The sequence below is a fragment of the Rhinatrema bivittatum genome, chromosome 7, assembly GCF_901001135.1.
Source record: "Rhinatrema bivittatum chromosome 7, aRhiBiv1.1, whole genome shotgun sequence".
In the NCBI taxonomy this organism is placed as follows: Eukaryota; Metazoa; Chordata; class Amphibia; order Gymnophiona; family Rhinatrematidae; genus Rhinatrema; species Rhinatrema bivittatum.
The window spans coordinates 25545939-25564156 of record NC_042621.1 but is presented as its reverse complement, the minus strand read 5'-3'; the positions used below and the strand labels follow the sequence as shown (position 1 = coordinate 25564156).

The 18218-nt window shown below is 40.3% G+C and overlaps 1 protein-coding gene across 1 annotated transcript in view; it reads left to right on the top strand.

The window, feature by feature from the left end:
* Positions 1 to 3694: 3694 nt before the first annotated feature.
* CDH11 (cadherin 11) overlaps positions 3695 to 18218 on the top strand; it is a gene marked incomplete in the record, with an annotated part of 315442 nt that continues 300918 nt past the window's right edge. The window contains 1 exon segment of the mRNA XM_029608176.1: positions 3695 to 4111.

The following is an 18218-nucleotide window of genomic DNA, read 5'->3' as shown; positions in this document are numbered from 1 at the left end:
GGTTGAAAATAGATAGAAAATAATTCCCATTGCTTTTGATGAAGGTCCTTGAGAGGCATATAGTTCACAGGTACATTACAAAGTGGCAGGTCAGCTTGCACAACAGGGTGCATTCAGGCAGACCCAGAGCCAAATTGCAGAAGGTTTAGTTGGACAGAAATGAGAAATTTCTCATTGGCAGGAATTAGGGCCACGCGCGCAAAACACCCATCTCCCTAAAGAAAAGACAAAAACAGATGATTGAATCACTAACATAAAAATAAAATGTTTATTTTATTTTATTTATTTATTTAAAGGATTTATATACCGGAGGTTCCTGTATAATATACATATCACCCCGGTTTACAAGGAACGGTAACTATCGCTTCATTTAGCGGTTTACATTGAACATGTTAAAAAACTAAGTAACAAATACTTAAACATGAAACATGAAAACAGAAAACTATCGCTTCATATAGCGATTTACATTGAGAGGTTAAACGAAAGTGGTAAATTAGAGTATCTTACTAAGCAGCTCATAAACATGCGAGTTAATAAATAAATAGCCTGGTAATATGTATGTCAACATGAATATATGTATATATGTATTTATAGCAAAACATGCAACAATTTAAGCTTTTGACATTTCTTGAACCCAAACTGATCTTCAGATTGATATGAAAACCCAAAGACAAAACAACTTACAAGTGCATATATCATACCAACTAAACCTTGAAGTATCCATGCCCAAACCACTATATATATATTTGAAGAAGTACTGCAATCGATCTTTGGCAATGTCGGCTAAAAACACACCAAACAAGTACACTCCTAAAAAAAAAAAAAAGTACAGGTTAGCACTTAGCTGCGCTGGAGTGGAAGGTGGGAAGCAGAAGTACAGAGAAGAACCTGTCAGATGCAAGCACAAGAACACATGAGCGACTCCGGCACAATGGGCACACACGGAAGAGAAGGCAACACACAGGCACCGGGAAAGCTCCTGCTGGGAACAGCACAGATAAGCACTGGTGGAGGGTGGGCAGCAGGAGCAGACAATCATTTGCAGTACCAAGGGCTTGTAGGACCTTTCAGGACATTAGTGAATTCCAGAATTGGGATGGTCAGGATGGTTAGCCGGGTGGTCATGTTTTTCCTGTGTCTATCGCGGATATGGTCTCCCGCTGCATCTTTTGCAGTTCCTTCTGCACACCATGGCCACAAACTTATCATGCTGCCCTTGCCTTGTCAGGATTGAAATTGCCAACTAATCACCAAGATCTTCCAGGCACAGGACAGGGCCAATGGAACAGTGTCCAGTTTGGCTTGGACAGATCTCATGTCTGGAACGTCTTCAATAGGCATAACAGACACTGGTACATTCTGAGAGTCCTGCTCAGTTCCCTTACCGGTGACATTTCCAGCAATCATGGTTCTTCTTCCAATGTGATGGGTGAGGTCAGCCAGCTGGGCCATCTAAGGGAAAAATAAAATCATGCATGGAAGGAGTTTCTTCATTTTCTTTTGTGCCTTCCGGGTCATTTTCTGCAGCCATCTCCTTCTAATCCTCCTGACACACCCCTGTTTGATGGTACAGAAACACACGCAAGTTGCTGCCCCCACTTTCCTAAACTTGCAAACTGCCATCTCTTCCCCATCCCCCACCCCTGCTGCCAGGGAAACGGTCATCCTTTATTGCAAGGTCCCTCACACGCCTCCAATTGCCTCAGAATGAATTGTGACCAATATCAGCTCCTCCAAGGTGATCAGCTTGAGGGTGCATGGCAAACCCCCCCCCCCCCCCCCCCGTGTTTCACTTCAACATTTCTATTTGTGCAGTCTCCTTGATCTCCTTTCTTCTATAATGCCAGTGATGCTGTACCTGCTTTATGGTCTGGCTCTTACCCGCCAGGCTGCTGACATCAGTGGCTGTAGAGGCCCAAATCTGCTCTGCTGCTTGCTCATGGACAACATTTTCACCCATGCAATGCCGCATAATTGTCATACATGCCCCGGCACAAAATGAAAATGCCCTTCTCTAGAGCGGAGAAGTGCACAATCACACCCAGGATTTGTAGTATTCCCGACGTCCCACATTGCTTATTCCACTCACACCTTCCTACATCACTTCTCTCTGCAATGTCACCTCCGCTCTCTTCCTTCCTCATCCACCTGTAAGGTTCTGCTCCTTTCTCCTCCTCTCCTTCACACGTACCTCCTGCCACTCTATCTCCCCTCCATCACCACCCTCACTCAATACACACACTAACACACCCCTCCTAACTTCTGTTTCAACATTCCCTGGACAGTCACCCCCACTCCTTGTCTCACCACCTTTTATTCGCACGCTCCATTGTACTGCAGGTATACACCCACAGTGCTCATTGTAAACCTAGAACTGAAAAAAATAAAGCAGAGTGAAAAACAGAATAAATAGTAAGATCACAAAGACCACGGGAAAGGGTTAAATACCAAAGACAAAAGGATCAGGAAAATTATCTTTACCCAAAAAAGCCCCCAAAACAAACCCACAAACAAAACACAGGGGTGGGAATAAGGAACAGAGAGGAAGACCTGCTATCGGCAATAAAACAATATCAGAAAACTAGCAAGCTGCTGGCACAGGCCTGTGTTTGAGCACACCTGGCCACAGAGCCAAAATGGACCCTTTGGCTCCTGGCTGCCAGCTTCCGGCTCCTAAACTTCACAACATTGGCACCACTTTAGGTACCTTACAGAGCTCATAGCCTGGTTCTCAAGCTTTTTTCTAACATGAAAAATGGAGAAAATGCACAATTTCTATAGCCTGCATTTCATGAAGAATAAATGCACAGTTTTTATAGCCTGCACTTCTAGACACACAACGCCCAATGTAGGAAACCTAGAAGCATAAATCGCCTTACAAAACGCATATTTACTAGCCGATATGTGCTTTTTTTTTTTTTTTTTTTTTTTACTGATGCACTGTTTGAATGCCATTTGTGTACCGAGGGGGTTTTGCAGCGCATGCACCAATGTATTTTCACACACAGTTTTTACAACTCTGCTTTTTGCACCAGCCCCTGTATAGGAAAAATCAGGTAATGGAATGGCTGGGTGAAAGGCAGGATGGCCCCATAAATTCACTTCCAGCCCCCTTTTTTTAAACAAGAAGCATACAAGTGCCTTAAAACTCTTAGTTTAAGCCATTGTACTTACTGTACCTTGTGTATTCATTTGTCAAACTGGTTTCTCCTCCCCAACGTCTTTATAAAGTAGCCCCCTCCCCGCCCCCATTAGCAGAGTGGCAAAGAGCTGCCTTAAAAGCCTCCGTTTATTCCCCCCACCTTTCACCCCTGGCATTTGCACTGCAGTTTGTGGCGTCCATTTGTCAAAATTGGGATTCCGATTCCCCCTCCTTTTTTTTTTTTTTTTTTTTGTAACCAGACTCTCCCCACCCCCGAGTGGAAAGCAGGAGGTACACAATTCCCCCCCCCCCCCCACACTCTACCTCCGATTTGTCTCTCCTCCCTTTCCTCCCCCAAGCTGACCCCGGGAGGGGGGAGGGGGGGTCACTGCGGTCACTCCTCCACTAACCCCTCCAGGCCGTGTCGGCCGGACCCTGACCGCTGCAGCCCTGTCTTTTTTTTTTTCCCCTGGCAGACTCGGATCTCCCCCTCCCTCCCTCCCATCCCCCGCCCCCTCTCCCCCGTCCCTGTGACTCTGTCTCAGATTCCTGCCAGCAGCTCCCAGGCTCATTCAGCTTTCCTCCTTTGACTGGAGTGCGCCGGGGCGAAAACGCTGCGCGCTGGCTACTACTTGTTGTGAATGGGGAGGACTCGCCTGCTGGCCAGCCGGCGAGGTAAGGGCGAGTGGCTGCCGCTGCTGTGAGTCGCTCTTCTGCCTGGGGCTGCCTTGGAGTTTGCTTCCCGCTGCTTGGGCTTTTTATTCGAGGAAGGAGAAAGAGGGGGGCACAGGGGGGGGGGGGGGAGGTTTGGCTGCTGTGCTCCGCTGAGAAGAGCCCTGCTGGGGGGCTGGTGCTGCTGGAGTCGTCCCTGGGAGGCTGAAAGCGTAGGAACCGCTCTACCCCGCTGAAAGGAGCCGGCGATTCTCTCTCCAGGAATCCTCCGGGGGCAAACTTGACAGCGAGGAGAAGGTTAGCGAAAGTGATCAGCTTTAGTTCATGTCAAAGCTTAAAAAAAAAAAAAAAATGAAGGCACTTCATGCAATTCCTCTTTGTTCCTTTGCTTTTTTTTTTTGTCTATTTTAATTGATGGTACTTTGTTTAGTTCAGCGATGCATGCCTGTTCGTCTATTCTTTATTGTTTTGGAGTAAGACTTGAATCCTTCCCTTTTGTGTGTGTGTGTGTGTGTGTATGCTCCAGTTTATAATTCAATAATACGTTTCGTTTCTAAGGAAATACATTTATATTGCACAACAATTCCCTATTTAAACCCTGCTTTTCATGTTGGGTCTGATACTGGCAACACTGGGATGAAAAATCTTAACTTATGATTACAATGATGCTGCACGAAATGGATAGATAAAGGGTGGTGGGGAGAGGAAAATGCAGATCTTTCTGAAATGGAAAAGCTTGGGAATGGTAACGAGTAGTAGTAATGCAATTACTCGTATTGTGCTAGAGCTCAGTACTGTAGGATGAAAAAGAGATCTGGAGAATTTTTTGGCTGTATTTAGTTCATAACCCTGTGCTGTAAGAAAATGTGTTTGTGGGCTTCCATGTTTGCCATACAATATATTTATATATAATAATTTATATTATATTATATTATATATATATATATATATATATATATATATTTATTTATTTATTTTTATACAATACAAGATATTGAGAATACCCTTGCTCAAATAAGCATTAACAACTTGCAGAATAAAAATCGTTTTTGGTGAAACCCTGCTCAAGTGGTGGCTGAAAATCTGACATCATAATATAGTTGGTATTACCTTTCACAGTTATGGCCATTTATTATCTAATGTTTTAAAATATTTATAGGCTGTGGACACAGCTGGGATGAGTCAATTGGTATACTGGGATCCTCAGGGTACAGTTGCTAAAAAAAGAGGCACCATTGTAACTATGTCTTTCATTATTTAAATGCCAAGCATTCACAGAGACTTACTGTAGATCTGTTTCATTTGAACCTATTTAGCAAACTGTGACCACAAATTCAAAGATTACACATTAGTTTTGGAGGTTATTATTTTTTTCTTTTTTGCATTTTGATGGAACTCACAGCGGAATAAGTTACTTCCTGTTGATCAGTGTTGACGATGCAATAGGAATTTCATGGACCATCAAACAGCTGCTAAAGAAACAGATTTTCTTTGTTCATTAATTAATAGCCTAACAGAAAAATGAAGAAGCCACCATAAACAGAGCTGAAGGAAAAAATATTCAAACCAATGATCCTATGCAGATGTAAAAATAAAGAAAACTATTAATACTTGTGTTTACTCAGTGCCCATGACTGGCAGCTGAAAGATGGGTGCCCTGCTGTTCTTAACTAGCTTGCATCTGGCTAACAAATGCATCTATTTTTTGGTATTTAAGTGGAGAGGGGAAGGGGGTTTGGGGTTATGGAATAGTTTAACACAAAGGGTGGTTAAATCAGTGTCCTTTTCAAATGGAATTAATAGCACAAGGCAAAGATTGTGCAGGGTCTATGGATCTTTATGTCGTTAGAAATGCAGGTTTTATTTTTTACTCAAGCTCTACATGGTGTGTGAGCAAATAAGTGATTTTTAGGAGGCAAGATATCAGAAACTGGAAGATGGAAAGGAAACACAGAGGAGACTGAGTCTGAGTTTTTTTTTATTTTTGTTCTATCACAATTGTATCCCATTGCATCACAGAAAACAGAGATTAGAATAATGCCCAGCTTGAAGCAGGTAAAAAAGTTCTAAAACAAAAGCTTGCTTGGATGAAAAATGAATGTGTTCAAACAAAAATTCATGTTTACAAGATCAACCCCAATAAATATTGAGTTTGAAGAGCGATTTCTGGATACTTTACGGATACTGTGGCCTGGAAGGATAAAGCTGAACTTCAATTTTGAGGATGTACAGTAACACTAAGGAGTAACAATACTGGGAAAGCAATGCATACTTCTGTTATTAGGGCCATGATGACATTTGAGCGAGAGTGTGTATGTGTGTGTGTGTTAAAAATCATGACTTCATATTTTGTCTATGGTCTGGATTACAATCATTCTTTAGTTTATGTTTTTCAAATAATCTGCACTCCTACCTGTAATTGTACAATCCTGTTAAAATTTTTAGTATTGAAGGCAGCTCTTAGTAAAACATCTGAGGAATTTCTTGGTGGCAAGGATGGAAGTTAAGGATGTTAGTCCTGCGAATGATAAGTTATGGGCGACTTTTTCCCTCTACCCTGACCAACCAACCACCACACGAAAATCTTTCCTGTGTGTATTTTCTTTTCTGTTGTTGTATGCAGCGGTGCATGAATGCATTTCCACTATTTCATTTCTTTCCTTGTGATGGTATTTTTCTACTTTGGAGTAGTAGGCTGGAGGCTCAGGGCATTGATTAGCCTAGTTAGCTTTCACAAAAAGAATTGTGGCATGCACTTTTTGGAGCTAAGCAGGGGTCTCTTTTTTTTTATTATTACTCTTGTATGTTAAATCGGAGATGATTGTTTATGGGGGAAATGAGCAAATCTTTGTAGCCTTCTTTTTAACTCATAACTTTTTTTCTTTTGCTTGGGAGCTGAACTGGAGCCCTTGTAATTTGTTTCTTGAGTCACGTGTTTACACTGATACCTTCAATATGTGAAACACAGCGACTTTTTTTTTTGTCCAATCTGGAATTGTTTTACTCCAAATGGCTAAACAGCATTCCTGCAAGGCATATTCTTCTAGTGGCAGAGTCAGACATGCTGGCTTCCTCAATGAAAGCACAGACATTATGCTGGGTTTTATTGCAATTCCAAATTCCATGTGCCATCTGGTAATGATTTGCTAACAAAGTTCTCTGATTTTCCATTTTCCCTTTTCTTTCTTTCTTTGCAGACACCATGCGGGATTCAAGTAACTTGTATTTCATATATATATATATAATATATACAGTATAGATAGATAGATAGAGTTATATATTATTACTTTAGTTTCCTTTATTGTGAACACTTTGGAAGCAAAGCCATAGTGCAGAATTATCCATCAATTTAATATGGTGTAACTGTAGAATGCAATACTAAAATGCTTCTAGGGTACGCTGAAGCATTGGAGGACCTGAGATCCCTGAAAAAAATATATTGTGACATCTTTGTTAAAACTCCATTCCTTTAGAAGCTTCATCAAAGACCCTTCCCAGAGTTCTGAAAGCGAATAAGCAAATCACTCAGATTGATGCAATTAAGGTATGATATATCCTATGTCCCTCTCTCAGAACATTGATAGTGCCTTATTCAGAAAGTACTTTCCCCCATTCTGTGCCCATGTGAAAAAATAATCTTTATCAAATAAGGCCCTTAGACTTCTCATTTGATTTATGAATATTGTGGCTTGGAAAGTGAAATCAACATTTTTTTCCCAAACGCTTCTATTTATTTATTGTCAATACACATGTGGGGCCCATCCACTTAGATGCTTTCTCATCAATAAGAAATGTGAATTAAACTTTCTGGGCATGGATATTGCCTGTTTATATTGAAAAAGTTAAGCTAAACATATGGGATGACATTTTATAATTGAATAAGTCAAAGATCTGGCAAGTTAATTTATGAAACAATTTCCCATGCTTAGAGAAAGGAACTAATTTCAGTTTAAAACTGCTCAGCTGCTCCTGTTCTTTGTTGACCACTGGTACATCTGTAGTGTAATTTATAAAGAACTAAATTCAGCAGGGAAGATAATATAGCTGGTGCTGTTTAACTCACCGATGTAACCAAGGTAGTAAACAGCTGGCTGATGTAATTATACTTCTGTCTGTAATTTTAGCATGAAATCTGGAAATATTAGCCATTATTCCTTCATGAGCACAAGACGTGATCACTAGAGGGCACTGATGCTCTTTTGTAAAATCTCCACCTGGCGCTCATCTGCTTTTCTGGGCACTATGAAAAGATGGTTTGTTACCACCAGCATTGCTAGCCCTCTCAGGGGAGACAGAATTCAATCTAGCCGTGGTTCAGGCTAATGCTCAGGCAGTTTGTCAGGATTAACATCTTTCTAGTCAGTGGTTCCTGTTACCTTCAGCATCATATTACCACCTTGGAGTTCACTATGAAGTTTTGAAATCATGTAACTTTAGATTGTCTGAGAAGTGTCACAGCTGGGAACTTGGTATAGGATAAACCATGCCGGCAGGAGTGGTTTTTAGGGGATTTGCTCAGTGTCTCCAGCACTCAGAGAAGACAGACCTTCTGATAGTGGTCAGAGACAAAAGATAAAACATAAAAAAGAAAATGATCACAAACATTCTTAAACCTTTTTTCTACTGATTATGGAAACTGGCAAAATGTCATTTATAAGTTAGACTGCATGATTTTGCCACAAGCTATTTGGTCCATATACATTTATTTTGGTCCATGCATATATTCCACTGAGGCCATAAATTGTCAACTAGGCAAACTAAAAATGTGGTAATGATCAGTTTTCTAATATTGGCACACAGAAGAAGTTTATTAGATGTCCTCCACAGAATCTATCTGATTCCAGTTTATTATCTTTTGGCCAAACTATAGGCAAAAAGTACATTTTTAAGTTGGAAAATAAATTTTGAAAATGTTGCTTACTACTATTAAAGCACCCCAACCACTTCTAAAACACAACTTTTTTTTGCCTTCCCATGGGGTGGAAACCTTCATGCCACATCTTAACTCAGAAAATTCCAGAGGGAAACTAATCTACAGTTGTACTTGTCCTTAAGAAACATTTCAGCAATTAATGGTTTAGAAGTAGCTTTGAGTAAATGCTAGTTTTAATGCAAAAAACGTAAGTAAAAAGACTCGCACTACTAAATCAGCAGAAAGATTTATACAGGTTGTGGATTGTATTTGAATAAAAATCTTATTTATTTTTTTATTTAAAGGCTTTTATATACCGAAGTTCATGTACTATTACATACCGCTTCAGTTTACATAGAACCAAAATTGGAAATTACATCAAACAAGTGGGTACAAAATACAAGGCTAACTTCGTAGGAACTTAGAACTTGAAGGTAAAGGAGAGTAAAAAGACATAACTTAGTTACAGATCATTGTAAATAGCTACCAATAATTACAAATACTTACAAAAATCTTGGCTACAAACTAATGAAAATGGATTATGAGAGTAGCAGGTATTGTTTGTGTTTTGGGGTTGTTTTTTTTTGGTCTATAGTAAATAATCTGGCAATATCTGTATGGCGTTATTTTGTTTCCTGCTGTCATTGTGTCTTCATTAATGCATGTCACAACCTGAGTGCCATTGTACAAATGCACAGTTTGGAACACCAAGGATCTATTATTTAAATTTAAAAAGTCCTTTCAAACAATGTGCGTATATATGGAAAATATCTGTTAAGTCTCTAGAAAAGAAAAATAATAGTAAGGTATGGAGCAAGCCAGGATACAGGAGTTACTGTTGGCTTGGCTACCCTAGATGATGTGAATAACAGAGAGCAAAATGCATTCCTGATTGGCTGGAGGATATCAAAACTTCATGCACTTAGGATGTTATGTATATTTTTCAATATCATTGTATCAAAAGTGCTGACTTAATGTCTAGATTCCTCTTACTTAAAAACTGGTCCCATTACTGCCTTTCTAGTCCCCCCTCCCTTCTTTCCTCGTTCCATTCATTATTTCCTGGAACATTTCAACCTGAACTCTTACACTGTGGGATATTTCAAAACCAACTGTTGAAAATAGCAAGGGATTTAAGCAAGTTTGGAAAGAACTTCCAGGAATGAGCTGGAATTGTTATCTAACTTTTCCCCGGGTCTATGGACCAGGCTTCTGATTAGCTAAGACATCCTAGACATTTCATACAGTGCGTTGCATATGATAGCAGTTATAACCTTTCATAATTTACAGTTTGTTTCATCCAAACCAGGATGCCAGCACTTTTCACAGGCTAAGTACCACAGACATGTGTACAACTTCCTCCAGAATGAATAGCTTTTAAGTGCTTGAACACCGCATGGCAATATCTGAAGGGGGGGGGGGGGGGGAGAAGAACACAATTATTATTTTTTGTACGATAATCCAATTTAAAAGCCTGGATGGGGAGCAAAATGATTCGAGATAATTTGGTCAGTGGTATATGAGAACTAGAATCTCGACTTTAGGGTTCTTAATCCCATGTGCAGACCAGTAATTCCACCCAAATGACAGTTCCACGACTCTTGATTGCTGTAGATCAGTAATGTAAGACAGCTTTTCTATGCTTTCAGCCTTTGTTCTGCATCTGCTATAAGAAGACTATGACATTCAAAATACCTTATGGTATGTTCTCGGAACTGAGCCCAAACCAGTTCTGCCTCCCTGCTCACAAACCAATTGAAAATGTTAGGGCTATTTGCTAAATATCACAAACTTAGGGATTGTTAGAACATGCAGGCAAAGAAAGTACACAGAGTCTGTACTCAAAGGATCCCCCTTGGAGAGATAACTCTTCCCCCTTAGGTACAGAATGAGAATATCAGAGCTCAGGTGTGACTTTTGTGAATTAACATTTGTCTGTTTCTTAATGGCTATGGATTAATACCAAGATTAAAACAAGACATTGCCCATTAAATATGGCATGCCAGGAAGATATAATTAGCAATTTGATCATTAATCTCCTTTTCATCATTCATTCTGTCTAAAGGCTTGCTGTTCATAACTTTTATATTTCAACTTAAATGTGAGAATTGCTAATTTCATTGCTTAGATGTATAGGGTCTGATTTTCAAAAGCAGTTACAAGCATAAAACATGGCTTTATGTACACACATGGCTCTTTAAAATTAGCCTGGGGGCCAGTGCATATAAAAGTTTGCAAGTAACCTTATTACAAGCCTAATTTTACACAAAGTCAGTATTTACCTGACTAAAATGGCCTGAATGAGGGTAATGCATGTTATAAAATCGGGCGTAGATTTGTCCGTGCCGGGTTGAGCGAACAAATCTGCGCCTGTGCGCAGGTTTTAAAATCTGCCCCAAAGGTTTTCTCCCATAGACACAGAATAAGAAAAAAGGCTTAGTGAATCAGTCCCTTAGACTGTACGCCCTTTGGGGGCAGGGAAACTGTCTCCTGTACCTGCATGGAACTTGCCATGTAGCTAGCTAACAATGAACAGGCATGAACTATTTCTAACTAAATTCTGGCCTTCCTTCTTCTACCGCTTATACAAATGGCAGGTGCAATGTGTGCGGGCACTTTTAGTTTCTCTGAAAATTTGTAGAACAAATACACATTGAAAGCATGCACATACTTTGCAACTATGTTGGCAATTTGAAAACTGCAAAAAAAAAAAAAAGAAAGGGGTTGCCTATACTGCACAGGCTGTGTATCTTATCCACACCGTGCAGCCTGCTGCTATCACTCTTTAAGTGCTATACCATGCCAAGCTTGATATTCGAATGCCAGTTGAAGTGTTACACCATTGCTAAAACAATGAGACTATGATTATTAAGGCACAATTCTAAAACAAGACGATCAGAGGTTGGTGTTGTGCATATCTCCTGCACAGGAAAGCCAGATGGAAGCGAGATCTACCTACTGAAAAGGACAGGCAACTTGGAGGCATGCAAACTGCCTGGATGCCTGGCAGCTGCAGTTACTTTGAAATACTAAAGAAGAACCCCTGCTGTTTTAAAATAATTCATGCATTGCATTGTCTAGCACTTTTTTGATAATGGGCTGCACTTGTTCCGACCAAATTATCTTGAGGGCCATATTCAAACGCCATTTGGAAAGATAATGTAATAGTTATCTGTCTAATGGCTTACCTGGCTATATTCAGCCCATATCTGGCTAAATTCTAGCCTTGTAACTAATTAACTGGCTAAGCTGTGGTGTATATTCAGTGGTGCAGCCACGCCACTGAATATAGTGGGCTATCTTAAAGTTAGCCGGTTATGCATAATTGGCTAACTTTAGGACAGCCCTATGGCTGAACCAGAGTTATTTATTTATTTATTTATTTATTTATTTAACATTTTTATATACCGACCTTCATGAAAGAAATTCATATCAGATCGGTTTACAAATAACATGAGGGGAATAACAAAGTCAACCATATAACAAGAAATGAAAGTTACATATAACAAGGGGTATTAACCTGGAGGGCTAGGATAGCCGGAGCGATAGAAGGCATAACTGAACAAGTTAGATAATACAATAATATGATGAGAAGAGGCATAAGTGTATAGGCTACACTTGTCAGAGAGTTTAGGTAGGAGTCAGTGTCTGAATTAGTGAGGAATTGCTGGATCTGTAGGTTAAGTGAAGGCCTGGATGAAGAGCCATGTCTTAAGTTTTTTACGGAAGGTAAGCGGGCATGGTTCTAATCTGAGTTCTGTGGGCATCTTGTTCCAGATGGCTGGGCCAGCTGTAGAGAAGGTTCGTTCTTTGGTTGATGATAGGCGAGTAGATTTCGTTGTAGGGGGTTGCAGGGTGCCTTTATATGCTTCTCGAATCGGTCTGTCTGATGAGTATAATTTGAGGGGAATCTGGAGGTCTAGTTGTTGTTGGTTGTGAATGACTTTGTGGATTATAGTGAGAGCCTTGTGTAATATTCTATATTTGATTGGCAGCCAGTGCAGGTTCTGTAGTATGGGAGTGATGTGTGTTCCTCTGTTGGTATTAGTCAGGATTCTTGCCGCAGCATTTTGGAGCATCTGTAATGGTTTGATAGATGAAGTAGGGAGCCCGAGGAGAAGAGAGTTACAGTAATCTGTTTTGGAAAAGAGTGTGACTTGGAGCACTGTCCTGAAATCTTGGAAGTGGAGGAGGGGTTTGAGCCTTTTCATGACTTGTAATTTATAAAAGCAGTCCTTGGTAGTGTTATTGATGGCTTTCTTAAGATTCAGACGGTTATCAATGATTACTCCAAGGTCCCTTACTTGCGTGATCTGGGTGTTGCCTGCTGGTGGATTGATTAAGGCCGAGTGGTCCGAGGAGATGATTAGGAGTTCAGTCTTATTTGCATTCAGAACTAGATTCAAGTTGGTGAGCAGACTGTTTATAGATTTGAGGCAGATTTCCCAAAAGGCGAGAGATTTAGGGAGAGATTCTGTAATGGGAATCAGAATCTGTACGTCATCTGCATAGAGATAGAATTTTAATTTTAGGTCCGTAAGCAGTTGACAGAGGGGCAGGAGGTATATATTGAATAGTGTGGGTGACAAGGAAGAGCCTTGTGGTACTCCTAATGTTGATTTGACATCTGGGGATTCGTTGTTATTGATTTTTACTTTGAAGCTTCTGTTACTTAGAAAGGAGTTAAACCAGCTGTGTGCAGATCCTGTTAATCCGATTTCTGCTAGGCGATTTAGTAGGATGGAGTGGTTCACGGTGTCAAATGCGGATGAAATGTCCAGAAGGACTAGGATAAAAGATTGACCTTTGTCTAGGCCCGTGAGGATGTGATCGGCAAGGGAGATAAGTAGGGTTTCTGTACTAACTGCTTTACGAAAGCCATATTGGGATGGGTGAAAGATATTGTGCTCTTCCAGGTATACAGAAAGTTGTGTATTAACAACTTTCTCCATGATTTTTGCTAAAAAAGGGAGGTTGGATATGGGGCGGAAGTTGGAGGGTTCATTTGTGTCGAGGTTAGGTTTCTTCAGGAGAGGTTTGAGGGATGCGGTTTTCAGCCTTGGGCGAGTGAGCAATTTATAATGTTGGCCAATGCTCTGAAAATAGTATTCGGGATGAGAAGCAGTAGTTTAGTTGGAATGTGATCTGTTGGGTGGTTTGATGGTTTTAGTTTCTTAAGTATAGATTCGATTTCCAGTGGTGTTGTAGGTTCAAAGGAATCAAGGATGGCCCCAATATAAGTCCTGGAATTGAAAATTATGGAGGTTGGAGTTGCATTGTTTGGTAGGCGTGCTAATGTGTCTGCAGTTTTTTTCTGAAAGTAGAGTGCTAATTCATCTGCTTTGGTTTGTGCTTGGTCGTCTGGAATGGTGGGTGTAGGGGATTTTGTGAGTTGGGAGACGTAAGAGAATAGGGTCCTGGCATCAAATTGAAGGTCGTGTATTCTGTGGGCATAGAAGTCTCTTTTTGTCTTTAAGATGGTGATCCTGTAGTTGTGGAGGGTGCGTTTGTAATCAGATAAATTAGTGGAGTTGGGGATCTTACGCCATTCGTATTCTTTGTGTCTGAGGTTTTGTTTCATCTGCTTGAGTTCTGGGGAGAACCAGGGTTGTATCGTCTTCTGTATTGAGTTGATTATTTTCACCGTTTTAGGACATAATTTATTTGCTATTGCCTCAGTGATATTGTGCCAAGAGAGGAAGGCTGCATCTGGGCTAGTGGTGTCCAGATTGGGGAGTTCTTTGGTGAGATGATCACTGAGTGTGTCAGAAGTGCAGGTTTTCCTAAATTGGATGGTGGAAGGTGGTTGAGGAGGTTTAGGGCTTTCTTGAGTCATGAGTGTGGTTGTAATTATTGAATGGTCTGATCAGGGAATTGTGGTACAGATAGGATCATTTTTATAAGATATATTAGAATTGATGAAGATGAGGTCCAGAGTGTGTCCTGCTTTATGGGTAGGTTTTTCTATGATTTGTTTAAAGCCCATTGCACCCAGGGTGGTAAGGAGTGCTTCACAGTTAGGGGTGAGGGGAGAGGCGTCTACATGGAGGTTGAAGTCCCCCATTATTATGGCTGGCGAGTCCATGTTGATGTATTTGGCTATTGTTTCTATTAGGTTAGCTGGTTAACTGTTCTATACTGTTAGCTGGCTAACTGTTTCTATACAGTTAGCTGGTTAACTGTTCCAGTTAAATGTGGTCGGGCCATAGGAATGTCCTAAAGCTAGCTAGTTCTGCATAACTAGCTGACTGTAAGATAGCCGGGTATATTCAGTGGCACAGCTGCACTGCTAAATATACAACTCTGGTTAGCCAGATATCTATAACTGGCCAACTAGTTCAGCCGCACAGCAGCTGAATATGGACCCTTTTGTAAATAAGGACCTTTGTTTTCAATGAGAAAAAGACTATGTTATAAGAAACAGCAGAAAAATCAGTGGAAAAATTATTTTTCCACTGATTTTAATTTTAACATTGAAATTTCCAGGTAAAATAAAATAAAAACTGAAAACGAAGGTCCTTAATTGTAACATAATAAATGACAACAGAAAAAGACCAAATTTGATTCATCCAATGTGCCAGGTTCCAGTGCTTCCACTTTGGATTGATGACAATATAAATTCTCATGTTCAACCCAACATTATCTCCACATCCCCCCCCCCCCCCCCCCCATGTCTTTGTATCAGTACTTTCAATACTTTTCCTACCAGAGTCCTCCATATCTGCCCAAAGCATTCTGGAAATAGCAACCTTCTCTACGTCCATTTCAGATCTTGTAATCTTCCTCTAAGAAGATCAACAATGTCTTATCACCAAGTTATCTAATAGTTCACAGAGCTACAATAACTAGCAAAGTAATTGTTCTAAACATCTGCCTGCCCTATACTCATTGACGTTTGAGTTAATTTGGGTTAACAATGGTCACATGAAGATTACCTCAAAGCTGCAGTCTTATCACTGCTGTTTGAACCCTAACCACCTCTCTGTGCAGGTCACCCGAGTGTGACTTTGGAAGGATTGGTGATAAGGTTGTAACCGCCGATCTGTGCAGGTCACCCGAGTGTGACTTTGGAAGGATTGGTGATAAGGTTGTAACCGCCGATCTGTGCAGGTCACCCGAGTGTGACTTTGGAAGGATTGGTGATAAGGTTGTAACCGCCTCTCTGTGCAGGTCACCCCAGTGCGGCTTTGGAAGGATAGGCTGATAAGGTTGTAACCGCCTCTCTGTGCAGGTCACACCAGTGCGGCTTTGGAAGGATAGGCTGATAAGGTTGTAACCGCCTCTCTGTGCAGGTCACACCAGTGCGGCTTTGGAAGGATAGGCTGATAAGGTTGTAACCGCCTCTCTGTGCAGGTCACACCAGTGCGGCTTTGGAAGGATAGGCTGATAAGGTTGTAACCGCCTCTCTGTGCAGGTCACACCAGTGCGGCTTTGGAAGGATAGGCTGATAAGGTTGTAACCGCCTCTCTGTGCAGGTCACACCAGTGCGGCTTTGGAAGGATAGGCTGATAAGGTTGTAACCGCCTCTCTGTGCAGGTCACCCCATTGTGGCTTTGGAAGGATAGGCTGATAAGGTTGTAACCGCCTCTCTGTGCAGGTCACCCTAGTGTCTTCTCAGAAGCCCATTGCAGTGATTGATCAAAACCTCTGCTTCTTGCTAGTTACTGCTTGGATTACCCCATGACCTGCAGTGACACTATGAGTTGCTTCAGCTATCCCTTCACTTTTTGCAAATAAGGGCCTTCTGCTTTTACCACATAACTTTTGGAAGTCCATTGCCATTTTAATATCCATCACCTATTCAGGGAGGGTATTCCAAGCAACCACAATTCTTTCTGTGAAAAAATATTTCTTGACATTGTTCCTCAGTCTGCCTCCTTAGTGTTTCATGTCATGACCCCTAATTCTATATTTCCACTGACAAAGGTTTACTTCTTGTGCATTATTATTTAAATGTCTCTGTCTTATCCCTCTTGTTGTCTCTCCTTTCCTCTAGAGTAACATGTTTAGATGATTTTATTTCATATGCAATAACTGTTTGCCTTGCTTTTGTATAGTAGGATACCTTTTTTTTTAGTTTTGCCCCAGTTGCTACATTATTTTTAAAAAGTGATCACCAGTGCTAATCTTTAGTACATTAATCCCAACAGTTTCTTATTTAGTCATGAAATTCAGAACAATCGACAACTTAATGTTTTCCTTTTCCTTGAGCTTAGAAAGCTCCACTTCCCAAATGTATTCATCTTGTGTTTTTATCACATTTGTATTTAGCAGGGGTTTTGAATGTCTATGCTTCTTGGAACAATAAAAAATCCATTCTTGCCAAGACTTCTGACATTCTTTCTTGGAATATTGGTCTGTGTAAAAAATGCCACAGAAAAGGTGCAAATGAACCAAAAAAACGGCACCAGGTCAGTTTAAAAAACATTGTGTTCTGAAAATTATTTACTGCCATGCCATTATAAACAGTAGCATGGTGCATTCATCTTTTGCTTTTATTGAAAAACAAAAAAATCCCTTGAATCTAAGGGCCTCATTTTTCTCCCTAGCCAGAGAATGGGAGAAAAGCCTTAGTAAATCAGGCCCTTAGGTTGATGCACAGGAAGTGTGCTAACTGGCTATTAAAGAAGCATATATGGTGTTTATCACATGTACTAATGGTAGTTAATGGCATGTAAATGAGGCAGATGGTAAAGTGTGTGCGTACTTTACATACAGACAGTACTGCAAAAAATGTTAAATACATCTTTCTGATTTTTTTCTGTTTTAATGCATCAGCAAAGTAGTTTGCATGTACACTTTTTCACTGCATTATTGCATAGTTTTGTTTCTCATTACCACTTTAGCATAGATTTCATATTAAAACTATTGCAAATTAATTACACGCGTTAATACCGTTAACATGCATGAAATCTTTCAAGAGTGTTGACGCACTTTAGTACATTGGTTCCTAAATTTGTATCATTATTCTTTTTTAATAAAATACATTCTTTCTCTATGTAGACAGAAATCCATTTGTTTCTGCAAGCAAAAAAAAAAAATCACAGAAATAATATATGTGGTGTTGCTTCATTCTACATGATCAAATCAGCTTCTGAATTAGGAATGCAGTTCACATGCTATCATATGTGAGAAATTGTACTAATATAACTTTAATTTTCAAATCAAATTGAAGAAGAAATGAGTTGGGCTGAAATAATCAAGTCTGGAGTGAAAGTGCCAACTGTGATACTTGCTGAGATGTGACATTTGCTGGTTGCATGACCTTGTGTTTTTTGGATGTTTAGATAGAGGTCATAAAAGGTGCTCCTTGTAATTATTCCTTCCATGAGATTCCGTAGGCTGTTCTCTGTGGGAGAGACTTGAAACATATTGTCTCTATATGTCTGATTACTGACTCCTGCTGACGCTGTATATATTATCCTCAGCGCTGTTCAGCTCTGTTCATTCTGGCAACTTAGAATTTATATGGCAAAAGAATTGGACCTCCTT